The following is a 22,846-nucleotide window of genomic DNA, read 5'->3' on the forward strand; positions in this document are numbered from 1 at the left end:
TAATTTTTAAGCCAATCATCCCTAGCTTCTGTTAAACCTGGTGGTAGCAATATTACATTCATTGATAGACCATAGATATCGAATTTGATACTCCTTTTTACCTTAAAAAAAGAGACACTTTCAATTCTAATTTTACCAAACATTGAATTTTAAATAGCCGGAAGTAAGTAACTCTTTATAATCCCGGATTTACAGTTAATGACCACGCCTCGACATAGAACGCCACCTAGTATTAAAAAAAAATATCAGTATAATTCATTGACAATGCAATCTTCGTAAAGTTATATTCATGACCGCAAACGACAGTCAAAAATCCTCCTAAAAAAGACATTTTCTATATTATCTGCATCGCGTGTTTGCAACTAGAGATCAGTACTAAATGAATGTCAAAGTACTTAGGGTCCCCTACTCCCCTTCCCAGTTAATGGTTAAACATAAATACCCTTTACTATTGCCATAAACACAACTAGCTTCATTCAGCAATGGTGGATGACAAGATTCATTGTTTAACTAAAGGGGATCTGTCAACGAGGTCTGAAACACCGGATGTCCCAAATTAATTGGAGCATGATTTACCGCCCTGAATATATAATTTATGAACCTCCATTAAGAGGGGGGAGATTGGGTCACCTTCCCCCCATTACTGCCATTATGTTTTCGACCCTTTAATATCAACAGTAGCTGAATAGCTAATAGCTACCCCAAGTTCTTCACATCGAGTACCCACGCTCCCGACTTAGCTGGTCATGTGCCCGCGCAATTTCGTTCGTAAACAGTACTCGCTTGTTGGGTTAGCCCGCGACGCTAGGTAAGCGTTGGGTCGACCCATGAGAACTAGTGCAGATTGCTACGAGTGCTTGACAACTTCGGTTCGGGCATCTGCAAGAGTGGTACATGTATTATTTTGCTCCTTTTTATGGCATTTTATTACTGGAAATACTTGTAACTGATAAAGCTCCTATAGTACTGATTAAAATGTTAGCGGCATATTTTCAACTAATTGGCTGAATGCTATACCCCGATTGTATTCGTCTTGTAATAATTTATTTATTCCGAGATGGTTAATGAGGCCCAGTACATCACGAATTGAGTTAATTACCGAAGTTATTTCCTGATTACTAATTACCAAGTTTTTGGTTTAGTACACGTTAGAAAGGTTTTAATCACAATTTTAAGAATGCTTTGCCTTGTTATTTTGACGAAACAGCAGTTTTATATTGCAATTGAAACATCATAGGAGTGTAGTTTTATGTTGAATTTGAAATATCGTGTATGGACAGTTTTATATCGTAGTTGAAATATCATGTGTACAGTTTTATATCGTAGTTGAAGTACCATGTGTACAGTTTTATATCGTAGTTGAAATGTCATGTGGACAGTTTTATATCGTATTTGCAATTTTACATCACAATATAAAAATTACATACGTTGACAATCACATAAGTGCAGTTTTATATCGCAGTCGCAACATTATATGGGTTCTATTTTATATCTGTTTAAAATGACATACGTGCAATTTTATATATCAGTTGAAAAATAAAATGCGTTCAGTTTTATATCTCAATTTAAAATTAACATACATGATTTTAAATTTCAGGTGTAAAATAATGTTTGCAGTTTTATATTTCAGTTGAAAAATAATATATTTGCAGTTTTATATTGAAGTTGAAAAATAATACTTCAGTTTTATACGAGGGGCAGTTCACTCCTTTTTGGAGCGCAGATTTAATCGGATTAAATCCGATTAAATGTATTAAATCGACTTAATCACGATTAAATTTTTAATCCGATTTAATCATGATTAAACTTTTTAATCATGATTTAATCCAGATTTAATCGGCTTAATCCTGATTAAACTTTTTAATCGTGATTTAATCCAGATTTAATCGGCTTAATCATGACCTAATCGGCTTAGTCATGATTTAATCGGCTTAGTCATGATTTAATCGGCTTAATGACGATTTAATCGGCTTAGTCATGATTTAATCGGCTTAATGACGATTTAATCAACCAAATCATGATCTAATCTTTTTAATCATGATTTAATCAACCAAATTATGATCTAATCATTTTAATCACGATTTAATAGACTTAATCATTATCTAATCTTTTTAATCACGATTTAATAGACTTAATCATGATCTAATCTTTTCAATCATTTAATTATCGAAATCTGGCAGCCTTGCCTGCCTTCCGGCCTGTATCTCCATACCGAAAATGGCCGACGATTACGCCGCCGAAAATATTTTACAAAACTGATCGGCGGCATTTTTGACCGTTATTTTGAATTATCGACTAGGATTATATAAACTTACCCAAACAATATAATAATGTATCGATGGATGCCGAACTAAGCTCCTCAAGGTTTAAAATCGGAATGCCACTTTTTTTCTGGAATTTTCTAACTGATCATTCCGTTGACGCGAGCGATCGAACGTAAAGTTCTAAAACCGAGCCGTCTAAAACTCAGAGGGGCACGTAAAGTAGAAATGTAATAAACTCGAGGGGCTAACCACTCTTAGAAAGTCTGTACACCGGACTACGCTTAGATTAGCACTGCCAAAGGCAGGGACTTCAAAGATTACGCGTAGTCCCATTAGTACAGTCAAAGGTACGGCTCTGTACACCGATTACGCGGAGTGATCAGCCCGTCGAATAAACTATATTTTATTTTAGACGAAACTATGATTTTTTTTATAAGAAATGATATTAATTTTTCCGAGTACTTTTATTCTCAAAACTTAATTTAATCAGCTTAATCGAGATTTAATCGGCTTAATCGCGATTTAATCGGCTTAATCGCGATTTAATCGGCTTAATCGCGATTTAATCGGCTTAATCGTGATTTAATCGGCTTAATCGCGATTTAATCGTATTAATCGCGATTTAATCAACATAATCACAATCTAGATTTAATCGTGATTTAATCAACATAATCACAATCTAGATTTAATCGTGATTTAATCAACATAATCACAATCTAGATTTAATCGTGATTTAATCCTGATTTAATCGCGATTTAATCCATTTAATCATTTTAATCATGATTTAATCGGATTTAATCGGCCAAGAGCGCAGATTTAATCATGGGAGTGAACTGCCCCTCGGTTTTATATCGTAGTTGAAAATACCATATATGAAATTTTATACCGCAGTCACAACATTACATGGTTTCAATTTTATATCTCAGTCACAACATTACATGGTTTAAACTTTATATCTCAGTCACAACATTACATGGTTTAAATTTTATATCTCAGTCACAACATTACATGGTTTCAATTTTATATCTCAGTCACAACATTACATGGTTTCAATTTTATATCTCAGTCACAACATTACATGGTTTCAATTTTATATCTCAGTCACAACATTACATGGTTTCAATTTTATATCTCAGTCACAACATTACATGGTTTCAATTTTATATCTCAGTCACAACATTACATGATTTCAATTTATAAATACTTTCAGTTTATATTGCAGTTGAAAAATAATACATTTAGTTTTATATTGCAGCTCAAAAGAATACTTAAATTTTATATCGTAGTTTTATATTGCAGTTCAAAGTGACATATGTGCAGTTTTACATTACATTTGAAAAATAACATACATGGTTTATATTGCAGTTCTAAAATAATATGTATAGCTTAACATTTCAATTCAAAAATAATGTGTGCCGTTTAACATTTCACTTCAAAAATAATATATGTGCAGTTTTGCATTACATTTAAAAAATAACGTACACGGTATATAATACAGTTGTAAAATAATGTACAGCTTAACATTTCACTTAAAAAATAATACACGTGCAGTTTTATATTAAAATTTAAAAATAACATTCATGGTTTATATTTCAGTTGAAAAATTATGTACTGCTTAACACTTCACTATAAAATAATATGACTACAGTTTTATAATTCACCTTTCACACTCCTAAATCAAAAGAAAGCTTTTTAAGAAATAAATGAAATTAAATCTTATTTAAAAAAATCCTGGTAAATCACGTAAGATTTCAATTTCATCGGGCAGATTATGTTCGAGGTTTAAAAGCTAATCTTTTTCGATAAGAAACGCGACGAAGAAAAATCATTGGTCTCGGACCACGGGCAATTCATTAAGCTAACAATCGCTAAGACTTTATAAGCCAACAAAGGCTTAAGCCCCTGAATTTATACTCTTGTGTATTTAGTCTTTACCATTTGTCAGAAATCGTGGCATGGTCCCGAGCCTTTTGTTCCTAAGCTTGAGTTCTGGGAGAGTGTACACAGCCAGTCGATACGCCTTCAGGTATTAAGCCTTTGCATGCCGACATTAATCGCGCGATCGAACAGATTTAGGCCTTTAATCTTTCGGCGGTCGCGCTGATTTCCTACACGTAATATCGAACACTCGAAAACGCGCTTCTTTTGAAAACGGGGAATTTCAACCGCCACTGAGGCCCTCTACTGGTGACCTTTGATATGATATATCATCCTTGATTCAACGTGACATTCGCCTACTTAAATATTTTTAAAAGGAGACCGCCCTATCGGTCGAGACTTTCTCTCACTTATCGGATTTAATGTTTACTAAACAACCGAATAGGCCTACCGTGTTTTTTTGCCGCCATTGTGAAGGACTTTGTTTTTTTTTGCGCGCCAATGGCCCCCCTGGCTATCTACCAATCTACAAACGAGCCGACATTTTTGGCAATGTTCGGTTTCTCTTCACTTTTTGAGCTTATAATTTTTTATCTACCATTTTTTTTTGTTTAGTCGGGGCTACGTGTCGCATATTTTTTTTAAATTCTATTTTTATAATTATGCGTTTTTTTGCCTTTATCTGCGCCGTGTTCCTGGGCGTCAATCTATGTACCCTTTATCTAGGAATGAAGTCTCTACCTGTAATATAATAGATGTGTTTTTTGTACCTTCTTTGATAAAGGTGATGATTTTATTACTTCATATATTTTTATCTGTACCTGGTTGTATATCGTGTTCTGGATAACTGGCCCGATAATCTATACCTGGCCCTGTTTTAATGTAGTGTGATTCTTTGACGTAGTTTATTTCTGATGCCCCGCCTCCTTATTATAGTTTAAAACCCCATCTATTGGGAGATTTTTGAAGCGTACACGATTTTTGGTATATTTTCTAAAATCGCTATTTGGATGATTTTGAACCTTTACAAAGAGATCGCCCTGTTTCTAATTGAAAGCGTCTATACAAAAATATAAAAAATATGTTGAAAATGTTTATTTTATTTTCTACTTAGTCTATTAAATTTAATAATTATCGATCCGTGGCACGACTAAATACATTCTAATAGGCCTATCCCACCATGTCATGGCGACAAGCGTGTGAAGGTTGATTGCTGAACTGTTAATTAGCAAAAGTATCTTGATTCTAGAAACTGTCGTCGGCTAAATGGTGATTCAGAAAATAATCTAGAGATGGCGCTAGTGTCATTACGAAATTTGGTCCGTTATAATCAGAATTTACAGTTCATTGAATATCTAGAATGTTTTTAATAATAATAAGGCGGAAGGAGTTGTTCCGAGTTTTCAAGTTGGGATCGAACCCGGCTCCTCTTGTTGTGAGGCGAAAGTGCTAACCACTCCGCCACCCCATGGTTACCAACTTGTAGGCAGATATTGATCTCAAATTTTCAAGGAAATATCATCATTGGAGCATTTTAGGCTACCAGATGAAATTCTTATAATATTGAACCACCGGATCCGGCCAAGAACCATTTTTCAAACTAAAATTTCTTAAAAGTAATAACGGTATAAAATAAAATGTCACAGAAATATGCCCCTGGAGTAAAATAACCATTTAAATTGATCACCAACTTCTATTCAATCAGAAAGGGCTACTTCGATAGAAAGTTAAAACTCAAGGTACTCCTATATAGGCAGTGGAATCTATCAAGTTACGTTTTTTCGTGCGAAAATACTAAAAGAAGAAAAAAATGTCACTAGGTGGGGCACATGCCCCAAGGAAATACAAACAGGCGAACCCCGACCCCGGTTTCATATATATAAACGCGTAAGAAAGCGGGGGTAAATAGCGACCCCGACAGAAAACCGTTTTTCTTACTTATATAAACTTTTCGGCCCCCAAAAACCGCTCCCGCAGGACCTATAGGCGCACCGTTTTTTCACTTTTATTCCACGATTCGCTATAGAAGAAAAAAATGACGGAACGGCGTCGGCTTCCCCGCAGAGCGTGGCCCCCGCTAGGTCTACTTCTCCGTAGACTCTCGATAGGTCTCGATGAAAAGGCGAGAGAGCGTCCCCCGTCGGGTAGGCCGGTAATCAGGCGGAGGTAATAACTGGAGGCGCCGCGGAGTAGGCGAGAGGCGCCCGTAGACGAGCCGTACATTTATCACGGGAGTCGCGTCACTTCCAATCAAAAGTTAATATTTTTCTCGTCAGGTATACGAGGCATCCAGGGGCGCCCAGGGGTGCGCTCTCTATATCGTCTCTCGGAAAACCCATTCGGATAAACCGGGCTTCTCGATAAAAAGAGTTTCGCTACACTTTTACTCGCTTTTCCGAATATCCGTTTCAATCGAAATTTATTCACGGATTTGGGTTTTCCGTAGAATGCACTTGGTTTTGTTGTTCGTAGACGGCTTCCGGATTTACGCGCAAGTTTTCAAACTTCTTCCGGGAAACTCGCTTTTGGGTATTGCGTTTCATCCAATCGTATTGGACGAGGAAATTACATTTTAATCGAACAAATAATTCATTTGATCCAATGTTTAAATACGCATCCACCCGGAATAAACACGCATCCAGCATTTCATTACAAGTCGCGTGGGATCAAATAATTTTGGATTGTAATTTGTGATTCTGTTACGTCAGAAGTAAATGAACCGAAGATATCAGACCGCGATATTGGCGATATTGGAGACGTTTTCCTTATGGAACCATAGTTTTGACCCTCTAACCAAATATGTACATTAGGTTAAAAATAAAACATTTTTGAATTTGAATTTGAGAAAACGAGAACCACCGTTGGTCTAAACATAACATTGAACAACAACCTTTTCGACGTAGTTCAATGTTAACAAGAGAACATCAAATTCACTTAAATCAGTAATCAGTTAGGTAATCAAAACTACAGGTCTCTACAGCGATTACTTGGAGTGATTGAAGGATTATTTGATTTATAAACACCGGCTATTTTAATTCCAATGATTCTAATCCATTTTATCCATTAAAATCGTTTGGAAGGTAAACGCGTAAGCACGTGGGCCTGTCATTTAGAATTAGCATTATTTCGGGTCGTTTAGCCGATTAAACAAAGTGGTTTTTGTCTCGTTTTGTACGCCGTCGAAAGCTGTTTTTTTTCTCCTCGTATCCGTCGCATCTCCCCCGCTGAAAGCATCTGCTCCGGCGAGCGGCCGACGAGTGAGGGGCAGACGTCTTTACGGGCGCGAGTGTTGGAAAAAAGCGGTGATCGCGTGCGCCAGCCTCCATTCGGCCTTCGCCGGTGGCCAAAGTGACAAAATATGAAAGGGAGCGCGCACGACCACCGGCCTCTGATTATACGAGTGGGGGTTGAATTACATGGCTATAGAATGAGAGAGAGATAGGAGACGGGGCCCCTAAATCGTGTTAAAAGTCGAGCTGAATATTATATAATAAGCTGCAATATCAATGTATATCAAAGGCGGGGAAATAGAGGAGGGGTCAACCTGCGTGATCTTGGCCATCGACAAAGACCAGGATGATCATATAGTCTGAAGGGATATTGGACGCTTTTTTATTGCGGTTATTTTTTATTTATCAGATATACAGGGTTCGATTTCAATACGCTACGGTTACATGGTTTTCCTTGACACCTTTCAATACGCTACAATAAACGATTGATATTAATTTTATCTAAATAGGTTCTAATTACTTTTAATTAAAGGAAAAGTCCAGGTTGGGTAAAACTTGGGTCTATTTGAAAGATCATGTTTAAATATACTAAAAAATATCAGTCGTAAAATTGTATCTTTTTTAATGACGAGAAATTAATTTTTAAACGAGCGAAATTTACCGCCAAGCGAGCTGCCATTTTCTTTCGCCTTCCCTCCGCAGACCGCACGCGGAGCAAGCGCGCGCGGGGAACAGAGCGATGTTAAAGCCTGTTATAGCGCGAACAGCGCGTGATTAAAGTCCTAAAACGTCACCCCGAAACAAAAAATGGCAGATCGCTTGGCGGTAAATTTCGCTCGTTTAAAAATTAATTTCTCGTCATTAAAAAAGATACAATTTTACGACTGAAATTTTTGAGTTTTTTTTAAACATGATCTTTCAAATAGACCCAAGTTTTACCGAACCTGGACTTTTCCTTTAAAATAAAATAAATTATAATTTAAATTTTGCGTTTCAAGCCGGAAGTATAAGGAAGGATATTTTGGAGCAAAGTTTAGAATGCCCAGTGCCGTAGATATTTGTAGGTTCTATTACTAAGAAGAATTTTTTTTAATTAAATTTTTTCATAAACTTTCGTAGGCCCTTTCAAACCTTCGTAGACCATTGTCCCTATTGGATAAAGGACTTTGGCTATACTGCCCTACGTTTCAGAAACGCATTATCTCCAAAAATGGCATTTCGAGATAAATCGACTTTTGCTTTGTAATTTCTTATGAAAAATAACAATGCTACAGTATTTAGGTAACTGAAAAGTAGTTATCTGGGGTTTCTTTTAGTCTAAAATCTAAATATGACAACGACTATCGCCAAAATTAAATACATCTCAGAATAATTTGACATAATGCGTTTTGTACTTTTATATTTGGCTAAAACTCTTGACAGAAACGCATTATTATTCTGAGTAACGGCCATTGTGACTGTTACCCTGGGAATTCAGCTGAAGAAATTAGAGCAGACGAAATTATACGAAATTATTGGTTCATAACGACATAATGCATTTCTGCGGAGTATTTTCGAAACTTTTCGATTTTAATGCGTTTTTGCATTTTCACATCCCGGAAAATAGACCAAATAGAAAAAAAAGACTTCAAATTTGGAATCAGCGCACAAAAATTAATATAAGGAGCATTCAAACTCAAAAAGTCAAAAATGGTCAATAATGCGTTTCTGATAATGGTTTGAAATTTATCACATGTAAAATGAAAATTACACGGCCTAAGCATATTAACTAATTGATAAATCATATTATTAATAATGTAACGTATTTTTAAAAATCATATAGATGCTAATAAATGTGTTCTTCCAATAAAATAGCATCTTTTAGATCAGAGAGTATGGACAATTTTGAATACACGTTCATAAAATTTAAGGCAATAGACCTGTTCAGCGATTTGCCTAGAAGTAGTAATACATAGAGCCAGGACATAAGAGCGTTATATTTTAAAGCACGTGCTGCTTAATAGTTCAATATGGAAGGGCTCGTTCAATTTCGCACGTGCCACCTGAAAGAAAGAAAATGCACGCGCGCTCTCTCAAATTTAGTCTTACAAATAAAATTAACAAAAACACGTGACTATTTTATTCAGTGACTCTCGCGCTTGCGTGTGGGGGGGGGGGGGGGAAGAGAGCGGCATAAAATTAGACAAAGAAAAACACAATTTAAGTTTAATTTAACCGAAATCCATTTTAAAGTGTGACAAAGTGAACTTTTGAAACGCAAGAAAAAAAAACGTAAGTTTAATTAATTATAATTTATTGACGACAATTTCGAATTCAATTCTTTAATTTCGTACATTTATTGAGCGGGTTGGCGGAGTGGTTAGCACTTTTGCCTCGCAGCCAGAGGAGCCGGGTTCGATCCCAGCTTGTGGCACTGCGTGGAAACTAGGAACAACTCCTTCCGCGTTGAGTTAGCAAGTTATCTTCCACTGGTTTAAGGGCTCTTCGGTTTCCCTTCCATAAAAACTTGTAGAGGTTAACCTTAATAGTGAGTGTAGGGAGCTGTTGGCTCGCGTGGCTTGAAAGACTTGTAACCCGGCCACCTGAATTAATGGCTTTAAAAGTCGCTTGATGACGTAGGCTAAGCTGGTGTCTTGGGTATTAGCCTAGCTGATTATTATTGTACTGTTTGAAAGAAGATTTAGTGGTATAGGCATAGTAAATAAATTGAAGTCAAAATTTTCGTCCTCAGGACATCTGTCCAGTTCAAAATTGACCTCTTCTATTTTTAATATTAATGGTTTCTGACTACTAGTAGACTAGTTGTTAGTCGTGTATCGTAGCAGAAGGGTTAAAAGCAGCGCGTACTGTAGACGGAAAAATTGATGAATGGTATTGGAATACAACAAATCCCTGGTGAATCTTGGATAAACCCTTCATAGCCCCACTGGCTCGTCGGTGGCCGGTCAATTCTCCATCGAAGTCCGATTAATTTTGTCCGATTCGCCGGAGAATGAAACCGCGGAAATCATTGTTCTCTCCCGCCACAGTTGATCCGGCGTCGACGGGGGAACGCGTGATGAGTCGCGTCGCCTTCCGCCGCCGAATATAGTCCCTCGCATAACGCGTCACATTCTACCACCCACGCTCATTTATCATCTTTCGCTCGTTCTTCGTTCGTTTACGTATAAACTGTACCGTCGCTACGCCCTTTAAAGGTACGTTTTCATTTAGGCCTTACCCGTACTATAAGAACGACCGAAACGCGGTGGTGTTAGCTTTGATATTACGCTGGCGGGATAGTGTCGACTTGATTGGTAAATAAGTATGATAAATTGTAGTCCGGGTCATGGAAAACCTTTTTGACTTTTATATATACCCTTCACGTACGGTTCCTCTCCGCGTGGTACGAAGATGGCTCGTATCGCAGTGAAAACCCCACGCGGTGCGCGACGGGCGAGATCGGCATCTTCGGAGGCGCGGGAGCGACGGGGATGCCGACTGACACCACCCGCATCCGCGCCGCCTTCCTCTCGCCTGAATAATGAACTCTCCCCATCGGCGCCGCGACTTTTTCGCGCTGACCACCCGCTGGCCAGACTCTAATAAAATGGACTAAATAGCCCAGTTTTCTTTATAGGTCTAAATATATATTACCCCAGCCAACCTATATAAGCTCCCGTTCGACTTTCGATAGTGATGTTTAACGGACACGGCGACCTCTACCGGCTGATATTGAGATATTTTTATTCTTACAAACCGTTATTTCATATGTTTTTATCTTTATGGTGACGATAATCTTTGGAATATAGAAATCTATATAGGCCGCGTTTCGTTTTCACTCGTATGACTCGAAAAGGTTGTAAAAATAAATGATTCTTTTAAAGGCAGTACATTCTACATCAGAATATCGTGACTACATGTAGCGACTTATATACGTTGTGGCAGAAATGGTAAAATAAGTTCGAAACTAGCGCCAGTTACCCAATGTTAAAAAATTAATAAATAAATAAATAAATCTCTCTTCGAATTACCTTCCCAGAAAATGGAAAATATTGCACGAATATCCAGAAATTTGATATAAATTCAGTGGCAACATCTCGAAATGTACGTTTAAATTTATCTATTTAGAATCAGCAAATTATTAGTTCTCTATACAACCTTAATTATATATATTGATTGGAGAGCGTTTAATACCAAATTTAATCGAGAAAGAAGTTATATATATATATACTAGCAGGCGTACCCGGTATTTCCCGTGGAAATATGAAGATTTGTAATATATGGTGTAATATCTCTTCTTATGAAAATCTTAACTACTTCGATTTTTTTATATATTTAAATTATAATATGACATTTCTTGTACATAAGAACCAAGAAGTACCAAAGAAACAGCGCAATTTTAACCAATTATACGTTGATTACATAATAATTTGCCTTAATTTTTTTTGGCCTAGTGTCTATAGAAGAAGCTTTTTAAAAAAAATAAGAATAATTATTTAATCTTTATATATATAAATAAAAAGAATAAAAAACTCGCTCTTTTGGCTAAGACGAAAGTGTAGTATCTGGTAGTATAATTAAATTAATTAAAGTCGTTTTGCTGACCGTAACCGTCGAAAACCACAGTCAGGCTAACATGAAATAGTATACCAAATGTGGTCAACCTAAGATGAAAACTGTAAATATATATATATATATATATATATATATATATATATATATATATATATATATATACAGAGTGTTTCAAAAGATTATCTAACAATTTAAATATGTATACAAACACTCATCTTCATATATTAGAAGATAATTTCTTTCTCGATTAAATCTGGTATTAAACGCTCACCAATCAACATTAATCACGACGTTAAAAGTCTCAAAGGAATCGCTTTAAAACTATTTAAAAAAGGGATCGGTACCGTAGACGTCGTAAATGTCTGAAACTTTATAGCTCATTCTAAAAATAATCGACGCTGAGAGAGAGAGAGGAGTTGGGGGGTTGGTAGGCTCTTAGAGGGTATTTGTTTTTCGAGTCTCTGGCGGGACTGTGCGGTTTGAGAATCGTCGGTATATAGCGGCGTCGGCCGAATCAAAAGTCTTTGACGGGAAATCTCATAATCTCGAGCGTAAGCCCCGCGGCTCAAAGCGGCGAAATGAGGCGCGTCCCGTCGTTCTTCGCGAGTCCTTCTGCACCGGCAATTAAGAGCGCGCGATTCAGCCGATCTTCGGTCCGTCTGTCGGCGGATACCATGCAGATTAGAAAGAAAAAGATGTCGGTATCGACGCCGCTAAATCGCTTAATGACTGTAACACGGCGGCTCGCTCGTTAAGCCGGCCGCTCTCCTCCACTCGACCTCTTCTCTTCGATACTTTCGCCTCTACCTCCGCCGCGGGCCCACGTCACCTGGCGTTTCGATCGAAGCTATTCTCCGGACATCCCACAGTCTTAGCGGGGATCGTGGTTAAGCCAGCCTCGGACGCGACACCGCGGGACTTCTCAGCTCTAAAAGCCTCTATTCTCCGCGACAACACCTTGTCTTTTTCTCCACTTCCGGTTTCGCCACCACTTCACGATTATTATCTTCCTAAAATTACTTTTAATTAGGGATGCGCCGATATATCGACGGTAATATCGGCCGATATTAACAAAGTTATCTATCATAACAGTAGTGTATGATAAAATCATGGTAAAAGACGGTTCTAATTTTTTATTAAAAAATTTTTGCAAGAGCATATCCGAATATATTTCTTTTCATTTTACGTGATACATATTTTCTATCACAAATCGAATATCGTTGTTTTTTATTTGTTTACAGTACACTCGTAATCCCATGTCTAAAAAAGGTATGATCCAGCTTCTAAAGTCTGGCGTCCGTCAATCAAATCAAATATTATCATTAGTTAGTTCATCGAGAATTTTCTTATTTTTAAATGTTTTTCTGCAAATATTTTTCTAATACCGGTATCGACCAATATCGGCTGCGCTTAAGCCGATATAAGAAAAATAGGCTGATATATCGGTGCATCCCTAGTTTTAATTGTATTTACAATTTATGCTATTTAATGAACCTACTTACTTTCTTTTCCTTTTAGTAAAACGATCAATTTATTATGCCAGGAAATTATATACGTATACACTTGGAATGTCTAAGGACGATTGTGGTGATGGGCGTGGTTTACTCGCACCATCTTTAAAGCTAAAATCTGCACCGATTCTACATTATGAATTGTCTCAGAATAAGGTTTAATTTACCTTCTGGGCTCTAATAGTTCATTTAACGTGGAACTAGATTAGTGTTATAACGTCTCACAGAATTTCAGTGTGATAATGAATCGTGATAGTCTTCCAATAGCGAAGATGAATTTGAAAATAGAGTAATAGACCCTTGATTTTACCTTTGCAGATTCCAAGTGTATATATACTAAGTACTTTTGAAATTAAATAATTTTTCCAATTTTTATTTCTATATCATTTGATGATTATAAAATAAATTATTTTTGTAAAAACCCATTACTTGATTTTTGGCCTACTGGCCCCTGTAAAAGTGTTCCTCACGCGGTACTCTAATGTCCAAGGTGAAGTTTCCAATCAGGCACTAAACCCATTTTCCCCAGGAATTTTAATGCTAGATTTTCCCAGAAATGTTTTCCAGGCGATGCCAAAAGATACTACACTTTGATCTTAGTCAAATGACGAAGAAGCTTATTATTAAAATGTCCAAAAAATTTACATTTTAAATAGGAAGTTGTTTATTTTGTACAAAACCAAATATTTCATCTACTATGTTGAGACGAACATCTTTTACTCGGCATAAGATCAGGAAACCAATAAGATACCGGCCTGATTGGATTTTGTTTAACATAGTCATTAAAAATACTTAGAAATAAAAGTGGTTAATATTCCGGAAAAATTGAATGCGGAAAAATTTCCGCAAATCGGAAAAATAAAAAATTTAAACATATATTACTTTTTAAGGGTTATTATTAGAGGTTTAGTTTTACTTTTGTATTCGATAAAATGAGGTGAAAATTCCGATAAATTTAAATTTGAGAACCATATTAGGCTAATCATATGGACTGAAAACCTTTTTTTTTTCCTTTTTTCAGAAAAATACGGAAATTTTCTGGAAAAATGACCTCGGTAATTTTGCGGAAGATTTTCCGACTTACAAATACATTTTTTGTTAAAAGTTAACCTTTTTAGGGTTAGAGAAGTTTCTTTTTAATCCAGGAAATAGTTCCGCGCATGTTTCCATACCAGAGTTAGTTAACGCGCCAGAACCAAACATGCAAAAACATTTCAATTTACTAATACTCCGAGGGGCAGTTCACTCCAATGATTATTAGGACACCCTCCTGTGATTAAATCATGATTAGATTAAAATTAAATCTGCAGCTTTGTCTGTACAAAGATAAAAAATGATTAAATCATGATAAAATTTTAAATCATGATTAATAGGACACCCTGTAAAAAAGTGATCTGCCCCTAGAAAAACTACTTGTCAATATAACGTTTAATCTAATCACTATAAATAACCCAAAAATAATTCGATTTATTCCCAAATAACATTTCCCATTTTCGAAAAATCTCTGAAATCGCAGAGTGGATATGATCCCGATCGGGTGACCAATTATTTTTGAGCGCGCCCAAATCCGGCAAAGGCCTATAAAGGCCACTATTTCCGCGCGCCCTATCGAATCAAACCTCCTTATAAAGAGCTATCCTAACGGGAGGAGGGTAAAAGCTAAGCTTATATATACGGGGCCAATGGGTTTTAAGTCGACATTCGCAGAGTCCGACAAATCGGCGGCTTCTTTACGCTACGCTGCTGGGAGAAATGGTCTGTCACGCTAATGGAGAACTTCACCGAGCTCCGCTAGGATATCGCCAGGCCTACCTGGGATAAAATGCGGATTTGCCGCTGCCGCTTTCGGACAATTTTTTTAAACTACTAACTGCCCTACGGGTCCCCCCCGACTTTTTTTACAAACACGCGGCTCAAAGCCCGGGCTTATTTTTGAGAAGGGGGAGGGGGAGACGAATCAAAGAGCTATAACGGAGGATTTACCCGGACACTCGTGTAGCTTATGGTAGCTAATAAGTCGCGGGGAAAAGATGTAATGGCGTCGGCTGGCTGCTCTTCGAAACTGGATTTTTTTTATCTTATTTTATTTTTATTTTGTTGGCTTATGGTGGTCAGGTGAGAGGGGAATCAAAACGAAAGCTTTACGAAGTGTAATTTTAAGTGGAGGGAGTTTATAGGGTTATCTATCAGGGTTGGCAAGTTTTAAACAAAAGGTTTAAAACAAGTGTTTAAAACACGTTTAAAACAATTATTTTAAACAAACAGCAATTTGTTTTAAACGTTTTAAACTATCTGTTTTAAACATGTTTTTTATAAGGTAAATTTTCATTGTTTTTTGTAAGATTTTCGTTATTCAATATGAGGGAAAAGGTAGAAAAAACCATTCCAAGGCTCTAAGAAAGGTAAATTGTATTTATAACGGGTAGTTTGATTTAAAGATTCTCTGAAAAGAGCGACTGAAAAGGCTCGATATGATTTCATAAATTTCCTACCAGTGCAAAAATCCTACGAGCGCATTGAATTTTGTCTTTTTGTTTAAATATAATTTATATAGCTGCCAATATACATCTATTTGGGACACTACCTATGCACGAGATAAAAGTAGGGTTGCTGTTTAGTCGGGTTGTGCCGGGTTTTAAGTAACAAGAAACACGGCCGGTCTGGACAGATCGGGCTAAAACCGACTAGGCGGCACTCCAAGATAAAAATCAAGGGATTTCGGTCCCCTTTCTCGATTTTTTAGAAATTTTATGACGTGATGGAAGTTTTAAGATTATAGAGGTACCTAAAATCTTATTTTATGTAACATTGCTTATTTGTGATGATTTATGACTGCAGACGTGCACATTTCAATAAACCAAAACTAAAAACAATGTGTGGATATTTTCCCTTTTCTTAGTTCTATGCGACCAAAAATTTCAGGATGATAACTATATTAAAAACCCTACTACGGGTTAGGTAGTATTTGCATGGGGCATCGAAAACCCTAAGGCCGTCAATGGTTGGTCAACAACGCTTAGCGAAATTCTTGGCTCGTTTAAATAAGCGTGTACTCATTGGTTCTTCTCCCTGTGAGTTTATTTATAATACCATAAGTGGCATAATTACCCTAAGTGTGCCAATAGGAGCCTTTCCCACAGAAAATCTTCAATTTGAGCTTGTTCTAAACAGACCAAAGAACCGTAGGACTCGCGAATTCCGTTCAAGTACTCTATATGGTATTTTTAATGCTCGCGCCGCAGACGCCGCTTCGCAAACACATTACGTAAATTTCGTCACTGGAAAAATGACGTCATTTACGTCAATTTCGTTAAACAAGGTATCATGGAAAAATTCATCTTATTGACACACTTAGGGTAATTATGCCACTTATGATAATACGTTTAATGATACGTAATATTTCTTTAAATGAGTTTACTCGTGATTTATAAGTATAATGATTAGTTTAAAACGTGTTTTAAACATAGTTTTTTATTGTTTATTATGTGTTTTTTATTGTTCGCTTTAAAAACAGTTTAAAACAATGAATCTTGTTTAAAACAATAAAAAACATTGTTTTTGTTCTTTTTAAAAAAAACAAGGATTTTGCCAACCCTGTTATCTATGACGCTAGAGACATCTGTTTTTATTTTGACAATTTTTTTTAAATTTTTGCGGTTTTTATGACTGACTTAGAGGGAGCATGGATTAAATAGCCTTACAGGGATAGTTCTCTCTAATACATTTTACTATACTACGAGTTGAAAATGTTTGTTTCAAACGAGGCTGCCAGATATTTTTGCCGTCCTATCAATTTTACCCCCTTTACCGATACAAATCCGGAACAAGATTTTTTGATACGGCGCCATCTCGCGGCGGCTTTTGGCGAGTTTAATATTTTTCCAACGGTTTGTTTTATTACATTTGAAATTGAAATATTCAATCGTGGTCAGTACATCAGTGGATCTGGAGCTTCCTGGGAAATAATAAGTACTGTAAGCGACCTTTTTCATATTGTTTTTTAGCCATTTATGTATATCACTTAATTTTTCGTTAAATTGTTTATAGGCTTTCAAACTGTAAACAAGTTTGCAATAGATAGGCCTTGGCCTACAAAAATAATAATTTCATCAATCGCGATTGCACCCCCTTTGCAATTTTCCCCCGTGTATCGGTAAAATCGCGACTTCCGGTGGTTGGCAATTCTGGCCACCAGGGTACGTCTGGAACAAATATTGTACCCAGAGAACTATCCCTGTAAGGTTATTTAATCCATGGAGGGAGTATGTACAAAATTGAAAAATCGACTTCTAACACGCTCTCGTTTTTAACGTAATTATAGCCCCAGTTACCCTTAACTTCTGATACGTGTAGTGTTAAGGGTAGGACACTTGTAAGGTTTGCAAAGTGAGTTTGGAAATCCGAAACTGATTTTGTTAGTAAATTTTCGTATTGATTGGTTTTACAATGTTTTGGAAAATTTTCAACTGTCATTCGCCTAGAATTTGAGATTTTCGATTTTATTTCAAGATTTCTAAAATATTTTTTTCCGCGGAGTGTTTGGCATTTTGCAGAATAATAATCAGCTAGGCTAAAACCCAAGGCACCACCCAAGTCATTTAGTGACTTTTAATGCCTTTATACCAGTTGATCGGGTATTAATTAGATGATTGAACTTTATTATTCGTGTAAGAAGTTGAGAAATACAAAACCGCTACAGTCTTGCCATCAACAAGATAGCGGATATTTACAGGCTGGTCCAAAGTGCCCAATTTTCCAAACGTTTTTAAAAACCACTAACTTCAAGGTTAATATCACCAAAGTAATATTTTATAATCAGATTTCTATAATTTTCGAAATGAGCATTTTGAAGGTCAAGATGACCATTTTTCAAGGTCAAGATCGACATTTGCTCAAGATTGACTATAGACACGTAAAATGCTTTAGCCATTCACCATTCGGTTTTGGAGGAGACCTCGGAACAGTCGAATTTCTTTGCATGTCCGAAATATCACGCCGGACGTTTGGCGGGCTCCAAGATAAATACTTAAAAAACTCACCTTCTGAAACTATGTGTTATATGATAGAAACTTAATAGTAGCATTTTCTATTAATATGCTTAAGGAACCGCACTACCACCTATCGGCACTTGTGTACTTTTCACAACAAGGAAAAGCCCAAGCTGACCTCATAGGTTTTCGCTAGTTTTACACTGTTTTGGGTTTCGACCCCTGGCCCGACAATAGAGGGGGATAAATTTCCCGGGGAAATTGCAACTTACACTCAAATTTAGGCATTTTTCTGTAATTTGACCATAGCAGACGCTAGATCATAGGCAGGGCTGGACATAAGGATATTTTTTTAGTAGTCAGCGTGACTAGTGAGCCTCCTATCTTAATTTACTCTAGTAGTCACTGACTATTGGGGGTAAAAATGGGTGTATAAAAACAATAAGAACAAACAACATTTTGCTTTACCCGTCAGAATCATAAAAGTAATTTATTATCACTTGAGTTACATGACTTTGGCCGATCACAATTTATTTTAAATTAAATGGAATTGATGAATGATGAATTTATTATACGCCATATTCGCCGTTATTTATGAATATTTAGGTAAATTTTCACTAGTCAAATTGACTAGTGAGCCAGCATATTTTGATTAATTTTATTAGTCAGATCATTTATTTTAGTAGTCAAATGCCGTGACTACCCTGATCATAGATGCTACCTTTAAACAGAGTGGCACCGCAGCGCCACCTAGACTCGTTTCGGTCGCGAATAGAGCACCTTAAGTTTTTAAAGGTATTTCCCCTTCATTACATTTTTTCGTTTAAATTTGGTTTCCCCGAAATAAACAGAGAGGGCGGTACATTCGCGAGTCGTACGTAATTAAATTTTAGGTCGACCTAAAGCCCAAGAGGAAACATTAGTTTTTTTTATACGTAAAAACTACTCATCTTTGCATAGGAATGGAAGCGGGAGGTTAGAGACGAAAAAAGCAATTTTTCTCCTTTGAGAACATTATCTGCGTGTAAAAAAAAGGAAAAAAAAAATACGAAAGAGGGAAAAAAATAAATGATGACGTCACCTTACTGCCGTCCAATCAGGGTTGTTTTTCAGCATCGTTTCGCCAATCCCCTTGACAGACGGATGGTTCGGACTTAAAATCCCATTAAAAGAGGGCCCTGAGAAGATTTTATTTCGATTATAGCGGGAGATGGCGCCACACTCTTCGTTCGATATATGGCCCGAGTTATATATATACATATAGGGACTCTAGCCAAACCGAGAAGACTGAGAGGGGAAAAAAATGGCGTAAAACCTCCCTTTTGATCTTCCAGAAAACCTAAGCCTAACTCAAGTCTTAGGCGCGATCACCGGGATAAGTCAAGTTTGAAAGCGCAAACATTACCTACTTCCCCGTTTCGATACCTAGTGGCCGGTAAGGTTTGTTTAGCGTCTAAGAGTTCGAGACAAAAGGTGTTGAAAGTATAATGACATTTCGCTCGTCCTCTCCCGCAACAAAAAACTTGTCTTCCGGAAAATATCATTCTTCAGAGCCCCCTGCTGTTTATTAAATCAAGGTGGCAAGAACTAAAAAATAGATGGCGCTTCTTTATCATTCTCCCGTTGATTCCAATATTGAGAGAAAAAGGCCCGTGCGGTTTTTCAAAATAAATTATGTAGGCAATTCCCGCGAGGGTGCGCTTGTAGCGTTATAGCGGAAACTAGGTCGTTTATCATTTTATCAAACGTTCTGAATATTCGGTTTTAAAACGCGTTTTTTTATTTAAAGAAGGCTTAGTTTGATTAAAAATTGACGAGACTCGCGAAGTGATGGTAACGGGGTGTCTCCCCTTTTTGAGCTCTCGAGAGAGCCATAAATATGAGCGATCTGGGCACTATCACATACATCCTCTCCATTACTATACATCCAGTTGCCTTGTAATAATAATAGGGATGTCACTTTATTGTTGGCAAACTAGCAATAATCGTTTTACGCTCGTAACTCTCTAGGTGGATGCTTTTCTCTTGTTCTGTTACTAAAAGTGTACCCTAAATATAATTATTGCCCTGTTAATTCGGTGTTGAGAATTACTGTACATCGTAAACTATTGGGTCAAGGGCAGCTGGGATTCGTGTTACACTCTCTGCTCCTCCTCAAAAGTAAAAGTGTATTCGCGACCGAAAACTATCACTACGCCCCCTTTGGTTCGCCATTGAAACCTAGATTGGTTGCGGCTAAAGCAAACGCTATTAGTTTTTCCTCATCGTTATTTGTAAATTGGACTTTATAAATAATGATACTTGCATTGTAATATAATATTTGCATCGTTTGCTTATATTTTGATAAGTTTGTTTAAAAAAAACGCTCTTATGACTTTTTGATTTTGTCTGTAGCAGACGCTAGATCATAGGCACTAGCTCGGTGAAGCTAGCGCCGTTACGCCACCTAGACTCGTTTCGGTCGCGAATAAAGAGTAATTGGATTTGCTCGTCTTTAACAGACATATTCTTCGTCTGCTTAAAGGCCGGTTTTCGCTAGAGCTAAAACGACACGACGGTGAGCGTCGACGTAAAAATATTGTATTACGCCTAGCGGGGATTTTTGCGTCGACCCTGGTTGTCGGGTCGTTTTTCCTGGTGAAAACCTGCCTGAAAAGTGACAAAGTCCAATTTGGAGCTGCTCTATTGGTGTCTTTATTCAGACTACATTTACTTTGGTCACCTAGAAATACACCAAAACCCTGTCAATTAAGCCAGCACGAGAAAACGCCCAAAACCCGTTTAGGGGGAACTTGTAGGAGGTGCAGTCTGTACGCACAAAGGTACGTCTACACTCCTACAAGTTTCCCCTACACGTACGTTTTCGGGCGCTGGCTTAACCTCTCTAATAAACTGATTCCACCCAGTTATGACAACCGTAAACTTGGACCATCCTTATAGATTCTTTGCTGAACAATTAACTAGAAAAGTATCTGCGTTCCAGAAAATGTGGTCTGCTAAATGGTGGTACAGCAACGAATCTAGAGACGACGGTAATTTACGAGAGAAATTGACAGCGGGTTGAATCTCTAGTACGTTTTAAAAAACCATTTAGTGGGTTTTTTGAAACAAATAACATCCAAATGAGGTTATTTTGTTGTGACGTCTTATGATAATTCACGTCTTTTGAGGCTGGTTTTCAATAAAACCAAACCGCCACAAACCGTTAACGCCAAAAAAATAAGGCTTATAGACTGGTTTTCACCTAGGCAAAATCACGGCTTGTGTTGATGAAATAACAATTGTATTAGGCCTGGGCGATTTTGTCTAACAAGGAGAGTACCCGAGGTGTTTATTGCCGATTTTGTTGTAGACCTATATGAGATATGAAATTTCCCAAAAGGAGACGTTGCACTACCCATTCGATTTGCCATGGCAACCGAAAATGTTTTTGATCACTTAAAACGATAAAATCTCCATTTAAAAAAAGCATGGGATTTTCTCGGTTTCACAGGGTCCTAGCTACGAAAATTTTGAAAATTTTTGAAAATCACGAATGTGTAATTTGGACCACATTTAGGTAAATTTCATCAAGTTTGGGTAAATTGAAACATTTTTAGGGTAAATTTGTAACAAATTTTGGGTAAAATAAGGGAAAAATCTTCTTTTGGTTGTAAGTGGTCAAAAACATTTTCGGTTGCAATGGCAAATCGAATGGGTAGTGCAACGTCTCCTTTTGGGAAATTTCATATCTCATATAGGTCCACATTACGGCCGACTTTGAACTAAATCGGCAATAAACACCTCGGGTACTCTCCTAGTCTCCTTGTAAGTGAAAACCAGCTTTTACGGATAATTTTTGCAACGTTCGCCTAAATGAATACCAGGGTACCTTTCACTCGGGCAAAATCGCTTCGAAACCAAAAATTATTTTAAGCCTAACGGGGAGTTTTTGCTTTTGACGCAAAAAAAGTATTACGCCTAATGGATATTGTTTTTTGCATTTGACGCAAAAAAAAGTATTGGGCCTTACGGGGATTTTTGCCATTGACGCCAAATCTTTATTACACCTAAGTTCGCCTAACGGGGAGTTTTTGCTTTTGACGCAAAAAAAAGTATTGGGCCTAACGTGGATTTTTTCGGAATTGACGCAAAAACCTAAATACGCCTAACGGGGAATTTTTGCTTTTGATGCAGACGCAAAAACTTTATTACACCTAACGGGGAGTTTTTGCTTTTGATCAGTAGCGTAACTAGGAACTTCGCCCCCCCCCGCGAAAAACGACACGGGGCCCTTTTAAATAGCAACGATTTTAATCATAAACGTTTGGGGGCCCCCTAGTTCTCGGGGGCCCTATTTACGCCACTGCTTTTGATGCAGACGCAAAAACTTTATTACGCCTAACGGGGAGTTTTTGCTTTTGATGCAGATGCAAAAA

At 37.1% G+C, this 22,846-nt stretch overlaps 1 protein-coding gene across 1 annotated transcript in view; it reads left to right on the forward strand.

The window, feature by feature from the left end:
• The window catches only part of Ptx1 (pituitary homeobox homolog Ptx1), a 35,638-nt gene that overhangs the window by 10,613 nt on the left and 2,179 nt on the right, over window positions 1-22,846 (forward strand). The window lies entirely within an intron of this gene.

This window comes from Leiobunum rupestre, chromosome 9 (genome assembly GCF_980474605.1).
Source record: "Leiobunum rupestre chromosome 9, qqLeiRupe1.1.hap1, whole genome shotgun sequence".
Classification (NCBI taxonomy): domain Eukaryota; kingdom Metazoa; phylum Arthropoda; class Arachnida; order Opiliones; family Sclerosomatidae; genus Leiobunum; species Leiobunum rupestre.